Here is a 9388-nt window from a genome sequence, read left to right on the forward strand (position 1 = left end):
GAGAATTTATATCATAAATTCTCTCAAATGCACTTAAAATAATTTCGTGATTAAAAAACTAATATTATCTGCCTACGCTAGTCTGAGTTTCCTACATTAGCCTACAATTGTTATTTATTCACTTTGGGGAAAGAAGAAAAAAGTTTTAAATAGTTACACTCCATTCATTAAAATCCTTTATTTTCTAGTGTCTAAAATATTTCAATATGTTTAGGAAGAAAAAAAATCCTCTTATTGTGAGGTTAATAATGTATTCAAAGCATTTTTCTATTATTTAGTGAATTTAAAAAGCACATACAGAAAGAACACAAGTGGTAGCAGAAAAGTGAGGATCATCTAACCTTACCTCACAGCCTAAGAAAAGAATGCTATCATTTGTGAGGTCATCAAGCGTCAAGGAGAGAGTTCCTCCATGGGGAGCTAACACCTGACATTTTGCACAGAAAGGTGTCTCCCAGAATTACCTCACACTCTGCATAGATATAGAGATTACTCCCATCTTCAGCAAGTTTGAGAAGGGCCTATAAATAGGATGAGGTGAGGTCTGAATAAGCAGTGATGTGTATCTGATCTTCTGATCCAGAATGAAATGAAAACATAATTACTTAACATGCAATGTGCTTTTAAAATGCAGAGATGTAATCCTTATATTATTTTTGTATGTCTCTCATTTTTACCTTTGTTTAGAGGTAGCATCCTGCCCTATTAAGTATGTAGATATGGAGAACATTAAATAAGAAGATAGCTTTTCATTATTTATTTAGGCAGAACATACAGTACTTGAAATCTGTGGGTTGCCATGAGGTTCCCATGGCAACTCTTCTATGGATAAGAATGCCTGAATAGGCTGGTAGCCTTGCTGTTAGCATCACCAGCCATAGCATCATTTGCGGATACGGTACTTTCCCCAATTCTGCGGTTTCACTTTTCATGGTTTCAGTTACCTTCAGTCAACCATGGTCTGAAAATAGTTGAGGTAAAATCAGGTATTTTGAGAGAGAGAGAGAACACATTCACATTACTCTTACTACAAAATGTTGTTATAATTGTCCTATTTTATTTTTATTGTTGTTAATCTCTTACTGTGCCTATTTCCTAAACTAAACTTTATCATAGGTATGTAAGTATAGGAAAAATCATGGTGTATATATATAGGGTTGGCTACTATTTGTGATTTCGGGCATCCACTGGGGTCTTGGGACACATCCCCCAAGGCTCAGGGGGAACTACTGTATCATCATCTTAATTTTGAAAGTTAACTTGTAAATGAATTTTGTATATTCTCTTACTGCTCTGGAAATCTAAGGTCAAGCACAAGTGATGTTTATTTGCTTTAATACATTTCCACTGAAAGAGGAAAGGAACTAGAGACAAGATTTTAATCTTTCAGTTTTGTTTTTGGTTTTCCTATTTTTGTTTCCATCAAGTTAAACTCTACTTGGATTTTTGTAACTCACAATTGATGAACTCTAGCACTTTGTAGCGTAGTTATTTACATATTTAGTCTTAGGAACCTGAAACCATAATCTCTAGGGATTTATTTATAGTTTTAAAAAATGGACTAAAGGCCTACATAAAAACGGATAGAGCTGCTTGAGTTTTGTTTCTCCTTCTATAATAACCAGAAATTGTATTCCTCTTCACATATTAAACACCGGAAACATTTTTAAAAAGGTAAACTCCAAAAATTCCTTTTTGAAAGTTCCTCAGAAAACTCCTTATTAATTTATATCTGGCAAAAAAATCTCTTTTTGGTAGATTTCTGGACATAACTTCATCTATTGCATAACTACCTTTTGTTTTTTTCAGAAGTGACAAGTGTTGAATATATACTTCTAGATATAAAGCTGAAAGACTGATTTGGTGTTAAAGAAATAGGTGAATATGAGTCAAGTTAGAAAGGAATTGAATACCAGAGGAGAGGGAGGAAGTAGTGGGAAAATGTCTTTGATGGTTGTCAACCCATTTGAAACATTTAAATTCAGAGTGCTATCCCTAGAGAATTGGAAAGTAGGTTAATTCTTTAACCACCATTATTCCCTCCCCATCTCTGAGCATAAAGTAAAAGTAATATACAATCCTTATTTTTCTTCTATTTTGTTTTGTTTTGAAACACAAAATAAAATGAAATAGAACGAGCTTGAGCAACTGGAAGGATGGAGTTGTCATAAACTGAGGGAGCAGAAATGTCCAGTGGTGCAAGTTTGGGATGAATTTAGAATTCATTTTGGACACGTTAATGTATCTATTAGTCATTTAAATAAAGATGTCAGGGGGTTTGTGCATTTCTGAGTCTGAGTGTCTGGAAGAGAAATGTGTACATAGAAAACATAAATGTGACCCTCTTACCTTAAGAGACAGGGAAAAGAGAACAATTAGAAAAGAGGACTGAGAAGTAGAGCCACTGCTGGTGTTTTGCTCTAGGTAAACGGCATTTCTTGGAATTGTGCACTAGGTGGCTCATCTGAGAGTGAGCCGTGAACTAGGAGGAGAAAAAAGTAAAAGAGTTTGGTGTCCTGGAAGCCAAGTGGGAAACATTTTAAGAAGCAGAAAATTTTATCAATCACGCAGTTAAGTATGATGAAGACTGAGATCAGACCATCATAGTTTGCATTGTAAAAGCCATTGATGACTTTGAAAAGGGCAGTTTCCACTAATGGAGGGGGAAGCCTGATTAGAATAAGCTACAGAGGAAATGAGAGAAGAGGAATTGGGAGTCTGAGATTATTAATAATTTTGCAAAAGAAAGCAGAACAGCTCAGTAGCCGGTGAAATGGACCAAGGCAAAGATTAAAAAAATAATAATAAAGGAGAGATAATAGCAATTTTACAAAAAGGAAAAAATGGCGAGGGGAGAAAGAATTGCTAGAGTTCTCTCTCTCAGTAAGCAAAGGCAGTGCACAAATGAAGTGATTAGCTTTAAGTAAAAACACTCTGTAAAGAAGGCAGTCATAGGATATTGAGGAAAAAAGCAAGTTAGTAGGTGAACATGGTGATGGAAATCTGAATGTGTTTGAGGTATCACAGATTGGATTCACTGGAAGCAAATACTGAGATGGAGTTTGGAATACTGAATATGTGTTAGGGATCAACACTTAGGGAAGGGAGAGAGAGGAAACAAATGGATGGAGGAGAAATTCAAACTACAGTACATGCCTGGCAAAACTTAACCAACCCAAAGACAGCTCTGGATCTGTTCCTCCAGCCTTTATGCTGCCCTCAACCACTCCTGGAAATGGACACTGGATTTGGGCTTCCCCTAGAAGGGTGCATTCTGGGATCTCCAAAAGTGAGATGGACTTTATAGTTGCTCAATGCTGGAAGACATCTGCTGATCCCGGCAGCTACGGTATAAGGCTGTTTTTGTGAAAAGGGATGTGGATGATACAGCTCTGTGTCCACCCAGTGGAATTGTTTCCATTTTCTCAGTACAAAGAGGAAGCAAAACTGCTACTGTGGAGTGAGGAGGGGCAGTGAAATCAGGGAATGGAGGGCTTGAAGGTTGTACAGGAGTTATGAAATTGTCACCTTGGTGAGTGACAAGTGAACGGACTAGGAAAAAAATACTGCAGCTTTAAAGTTCCCTTTTAGGTTTGGTAGTTATGAATCTCAAGTGATACCAGACAGCATGAGTGTTGGGTTTTCTCTGATCACGTTCAACTCTATATGTGTAGATTCAGGAGCAGAGGGAGAGAGAGGAAGAAAAATTGAGACATCAAACCATTAGTAGGAGGCCAGATTATTTAGAGACTTGTCAGTCATTTAAGGATCTTGTCTTTTGTTTCCCAGTTAGATGGCAAACACTTCAGGGTTCCTTTTAATCCTTTTGGTTTTGAGAAATAATACATATATATATAGATAGATAGATAGTTCCACAGAACATAAGTGCATAGCTCAAAAAACTATCACAAGGCGATCACCCTTGTTACCTTAGTCAAGCCAAGGAAGAGAGTACGGCCAGCACAGAGATGGTCCCCTCTGGTCCTCTCCCAATTATTTTTCCCATCTCCATTTTGATAATTCCTCTCCTAACATTTATGGTAATCCCTTTGCTGTTTGTTTGTTTGTTTGTTTGTAATATGCCATCAAAACTTGTAAGGTTTGTTGGTTTTATTTTTTCATCTTTTCAGAAATGCAATTAGACCGTATATCCTTTTTGTGTCTGGCAGTTTTGCTCTCCATCATGTTTTTGAGATGCACCCACATTGTTGCATTTGTAAGTTCAGCTGCCCACAGGATCAGACTTGAAGCTTGGTTTTCAGAAATTTTAACCCTGCAGCTACAGGAGATATTTCTGTGTGTGTCTGTGTTTTCCAGGACAATTACAGAAGTTTCCTGGATCCCTACTGAGGTTGTGGATTAGGATTTAAAGCCATGAACTCATCTTTTCCTTCCTCCACATCCTGCAGTACACTTAGTAGAAATCAAATGATGCAAAGTAAAATTCACTGGTAAAGATATCTGGACCTGGGGTATTTGCTGTGGGAAGATTTTTTTTTTTTTTTTTTTTCCATATGGCTTCTACTTAATAGAGGACTATTCTGATAATTTATTCATTTTTGTATCCATTTTTGTAAGTTTGTTTTTCTAGAAATTTGTCTATATCACTTACATTTTTACATTTTATTGGCATAAAGTTATTCATAATATTGTCCTATTTCCTATGACGGTTATCTTAATTATAAAAATGTAACAGTCAACTAGATTTTCCTCATAATGTCATCATAAATAAATTTCAAAAGGTAGGATCATTAGGACCACGGGCATGAAAGACTCTGTACATCTTTTTCTAAGTTACTCTCAATAAAGTTTGATACTGTCGGTGGTATAAGACAATAATTTTTTTGAAGTCTTTGCCATACTCAGTATGATAATCATGTTTCTATTTATTTTTTGTCAGTTTGATATACTCAAAATAGTATTCTTAATTTTATTTTTATTTCTTTAGGTTTATTTGGAAGGTTGGGCAATATTTTTGCAAATTTTTATTGGTATTTTTTTGTGTGTGACTTGGCTGACACATCCTGTAGGTTACATTTTGATTTAAATGATTAAACAGGCAAAATCTACCAACAGAAAAAATGTCGAGTTCTTTCAATATGACCACTGACCAGTGTTACTAATAGGAAATCACTACTGAAAATACAAGTTGTACCCTTTATAATGTGTACAAATGCGACAAAATCTTGCAGCTATTTTGCATAATTCTTCCCTATCAGCTTTATTTGTACAGATCTATTTCTATGCATAATTTTCAAAGTAAAACAAAAAACTACATGTTTGCCAAATTATTATGTATACTAATAACATCAATATGACACTAAATTGCCTTGTGAAGCAAAATTGATTTATTTAATAAACCAATAAAGTCTAAGTTCTTGCTAAACTTATTCTAAATAAATTCCTAAAATTGACACAATATGGCAATCTAATGACGCATCATCAGTTTTTGATTGATTGTGAGTTAATGTTAATAAACAACAATCCAGTTTCCAGCTAATTAATAGGTTCAAAAATGTTATGAAGTTTTAACCCAGTGCTGTATACATAAGTGAAACCCTTGAAAATGTGTAGTTTAATTATGTAACTGCTACCACAAGTGTCCTTATTATGGAATTTTGAGAAAATTATAATTGGATGAATAGAAAAGTGTATCACTGAGTTAACACTGAATTATTTTTGTTAGTGCATGTGTGTGTATGTGTGTGTGTGTGAGAGAGAGAGATCTGTATTACGGCATATGTGGGTATTAAATATGTGCTGATTAGTTTCTAGCAGAATTTCTTAGCACTAATGTCTCCTTAAATATAACAGTTTTTTTTCCTTAGTCTTTGTTATAATATTTCTTCTTCTCTTTGTCAATTCCAACTTTAGAAAATCCTGTGGTTTACTAGTGCCTTTGAGGAAGCCTACAACGGTGGCTACAAGCTCAGATCCTGGGATCAGACAACTCTTGTGTTCCATATGATTTCATCAAGTACTAGCTGCAAGAAATCAAACAAAATCTTTAACCTATACAAGTCTTCACTTTTCTTCCTTATAAAATGATAATGTTTACTACCTCACAAAACTGTTGTGAAGATGTAAACACACAAAAGATGCAAAATATATCCTTTTTTTCAGGGACTACCACTCTACCTAGCCACTCAAACCATAAATAAAGCCGAGAGTCATTCCAGACACCTTCCTTTTGCAGCCCAATCCCTAACATTACAAGTACTGTCAATTCATGTCTCATTACTTCCAGGATAAAATCCAAACTCCTTAGAAAGGCCCCAAAGGTCTCCTGTCACCTGACTTCCAATTACTTTCTAGCTCTAGGAATTGTTTTCTTCTGTTCCATCCTTGTACAGTCTTCATACCCGTCATACCTATCTATCTGCTGGTTTCAAAACATGCTGAGCTGTTTTACAGTTCTACGGCTTTTCTCAGGTTTATCTTTTATTTTATAAGATTCAGCCCTAAGATCATGTTCTCTGTGAATTATTGCCTACCTTCCTCCTCTTCCCATCTTTACCTAAGGTGGAGCAGACTTTTCTCACTTCTATGTTCCCACTATACCCTGTAAAAACATATACTGGTATTAGAGCACCTAGTATCTTTATTTATCCATTTTCTACTATTGCACTCAGGATTGCATTCCCAGCATCAAATGACTGACCAATAATAAGCACAAAGCAAATGTTCATTGAATGAACGAATATATTAAGTTTCAATGGCTCTCTAAACCTAATTTCACTAGGTTGGTTCGTTAACGGAAATATTAACAGCAACTTATATGTACTTCCCCACTTGTTGCTCCAGGAGATTTATAGGTTTGTGCTTCTTTTTTTTTTTTTTTCATGTTTTCAAGTAAATCTAAGTACATGACCTCAGATGACTTTCTCATCCTGAAGCTATTTTACAAAGTAGAGAAAACTAGAAAGGGAAAGCAAATGTCTCCTAGGATACTAAGTCTTCTCTTTATTCTTTATTTTTAAACTCCCTAGAAGCATTATATATATGTGTGTGTGTGGATATATACATATTATATATGTATATATGTATATATATTTTATATATATATACACACACACACACACATCATGCATTATTCGTTGCTGTCTGTAAAGGTCAGCACTCTGGTGTATTTATGGATAGAACAGCATGGATACACTCTTACTGAATGATCATAGAGATCAACCCAAAAACCTTGCAGCAGATTGATTATCCTTAATCATTTGGTAGCCAAATTTTGGTATCATCTAAAGTTCAGTTTTTTTAAGCAAATTGTATTATCTGAAGACAGAAAAAGAAAAAAAATAATTTTTCTAAAATGCTGTTATTTCCAAATTAGAGATGATAGGGTCCTCTTAAAACCAGTTCCAAGAAAAAGAGAATTCATGTTCCATTTATCTTTCGGAGCCATTTTTGATGAACAACTGACCTGGAAATCTGTGCTAAAATAGGTTTATGATACCTTGTGAAATACTTTCAAGTCATTAAATAAAAAGAATCCTCACTAACGCTTGTCGTGATAATCTTGAATCCACACATATAAACCACTATACTTTAGAAACACAAAGAATTCCAGGGGTGATGAATCAGAAAGTGGCATCTAGAAACAAGGTTTCATTTACTGTCTCTCAAGTAGCTTCTCTGTACTAGAGTAGGGATAGGTGTGATAAAACAGCGCTGGTCCTCAGATAATACTCTAACAGAAAAGATGATTTAAGCAATCAATTACAATAAAATGTCATGAGGATATGAGAATGGAAGTAGAGCACTGTATGAGAACTGAAGTCTATTCTCACATCTCATGTTACATTCACAGACAGAAATAAAACATTTTTGGCCAGGAGCGGTGGCTCATGCCTGTAATCCCAGCACTTTGGGAGGCCAAGACAGGTAGATCACCTGAGGTCAGGAGTTTGCAACTAGCCTGGCCAACATGGTGAAACCCTGTCTCTACTAAAAACACAAAAATTAGCCGGGTGTGGTGGCACATGCCTGTAGTCCCAGCTACTTGGGAGACTGAGGCACAAGAATCACTTAAACCTAGGAGGCAGAGGCTGCAGTGAGCCAGTATCGCGCCACTGCACTCCAGGCTGGGCGACAGAGAGAGACCCTGTCTCAAAAAAAAAAAAAAAATAATAATAATAAATAAATACAACTTATTTTAAATGAGCATTTGTAAGGGTCATTGCTACTTGCCCAAATTAGGAACTGTCATGACATATCTATCCAGTCCAGCCAGCTATGTGAAAAAGTACCTGGATGGGTCCTTTGACTAGAACTCTATGAGAACTAACAAAATATTAATTAGCATGATTGAATCTACTTTTTTGTAAGGGCAATTTATACATCTTGCTTTTCTATAACAAAAATAAATTATGCAACTCTAAGACTTACATATAAACTTTCAGGTCCTCTAAGTAAATGGAGAGACACCTTAGTCTGTTAGGCCTCTGAGAATGGTCTCATTCTGGTCTTAATTTCTCTCCTTCCAGAAACTTTTCTGAATGATTTTCTGTGTTCCATTTGGATCTTTTCCTTTTCTGTTGTTGCATATGGGCATTTTTAAAGTATTTGTAGAATGTCCTTAGAATTTGTGTGGACTTGCTCAGATTTCACTGTTGATCACAATATGCCTGGAATGAACTTTATAAAATAGAGACCAACCATGACATGTGTCCAGCTGAATATAGTGCCCCTTCTTTTAAGGTAAGAATGATTTTCTATTTATGTCCTAAATGACGGACTCTCTGTCTCCAGCCTCTTTTTCTGTCTTCAGATACTACTTTGAAAACAAGATGAAAGCCATGGAATCTCCGAGAAAAATGTACATCTTACAGACTTTCAGTGAGTTCTGGAACACCAGGAACCTAGAGTCCACACTAATGAACAGCAGTTTCCTAACCTAATGCGAGAGACTTAAGATTTCTTCTGCGTCCCATGATCTTCTAATAATTGTCTTCTTAGCAAGACTAGACACAGCTCCAAGAAATGTGCACTACCATGAATGTCTTCCAGCTATCTTCTATGACAGCATTTCCCAGTGCATTCTGTGGAATAATGGTACAGGGTGATGTTCTATGAAGAAAAATAAATATGGAAAGTAATATATTCCACAGCCCGTACATTAGATTGCCTACACAACAGCAATGTGCTGTAGTTTAATAGGATTTGAATGAATAAAATTAATGCTCACAGCTATTTTCTTCTGCCGGCAAATATCTTTCTGACCATAATCTTGCTAAACAGAATTCATCTGAACTTATGTTGTTGCCAGCAAATATACGAACAATTATACCTAATCAAAAACAAAAACCAAACTGATGTTCAAGAAAATTAATCATTTGCTTTGAATAAATCAGCTATTAAGAAAGCTTACATAATTGAGTCTGAC

At 35.5% G+C, this 9388-nt stretch overlaps 1 long non-coding RNA gene across 1 annotated transcript; it reads left to right on the forward strand.

Moving 5' to 3' along the window:
• The first annotated feature begins 6735 nt into the window (after positions 1-6735).
• Positions 6736-9087, forward strand: LOC105542429. Its single transcript, XR_001006470.1, has 2 exons — positions 6736-6815; positions 8755-9087. It is a non-coding gene; the product is annotated as an uncharacterized LOC105542429 (long non-coding RNA).
• The last annotated feature ends 301 nt before the right edge of the window (positions 9088-9388 follow it).

Source organism: Mandrillus leucophaeus, unplaced genomic scaffold, assembly GCF_000951045.1.
Source record: "Mandrillus leucophaeus isolate KB7577 unplaced genomic scaffold, Mleu.le_1.0 Scaffold259, whole genome shotgun sequence".
Classification (NCBI taxonomy): Eukaryota; Metazoa; Chordata; class Mammalia; order Primates; family Cercopithecidae; genus Mandrillus; species Mandrillus leucophaeus.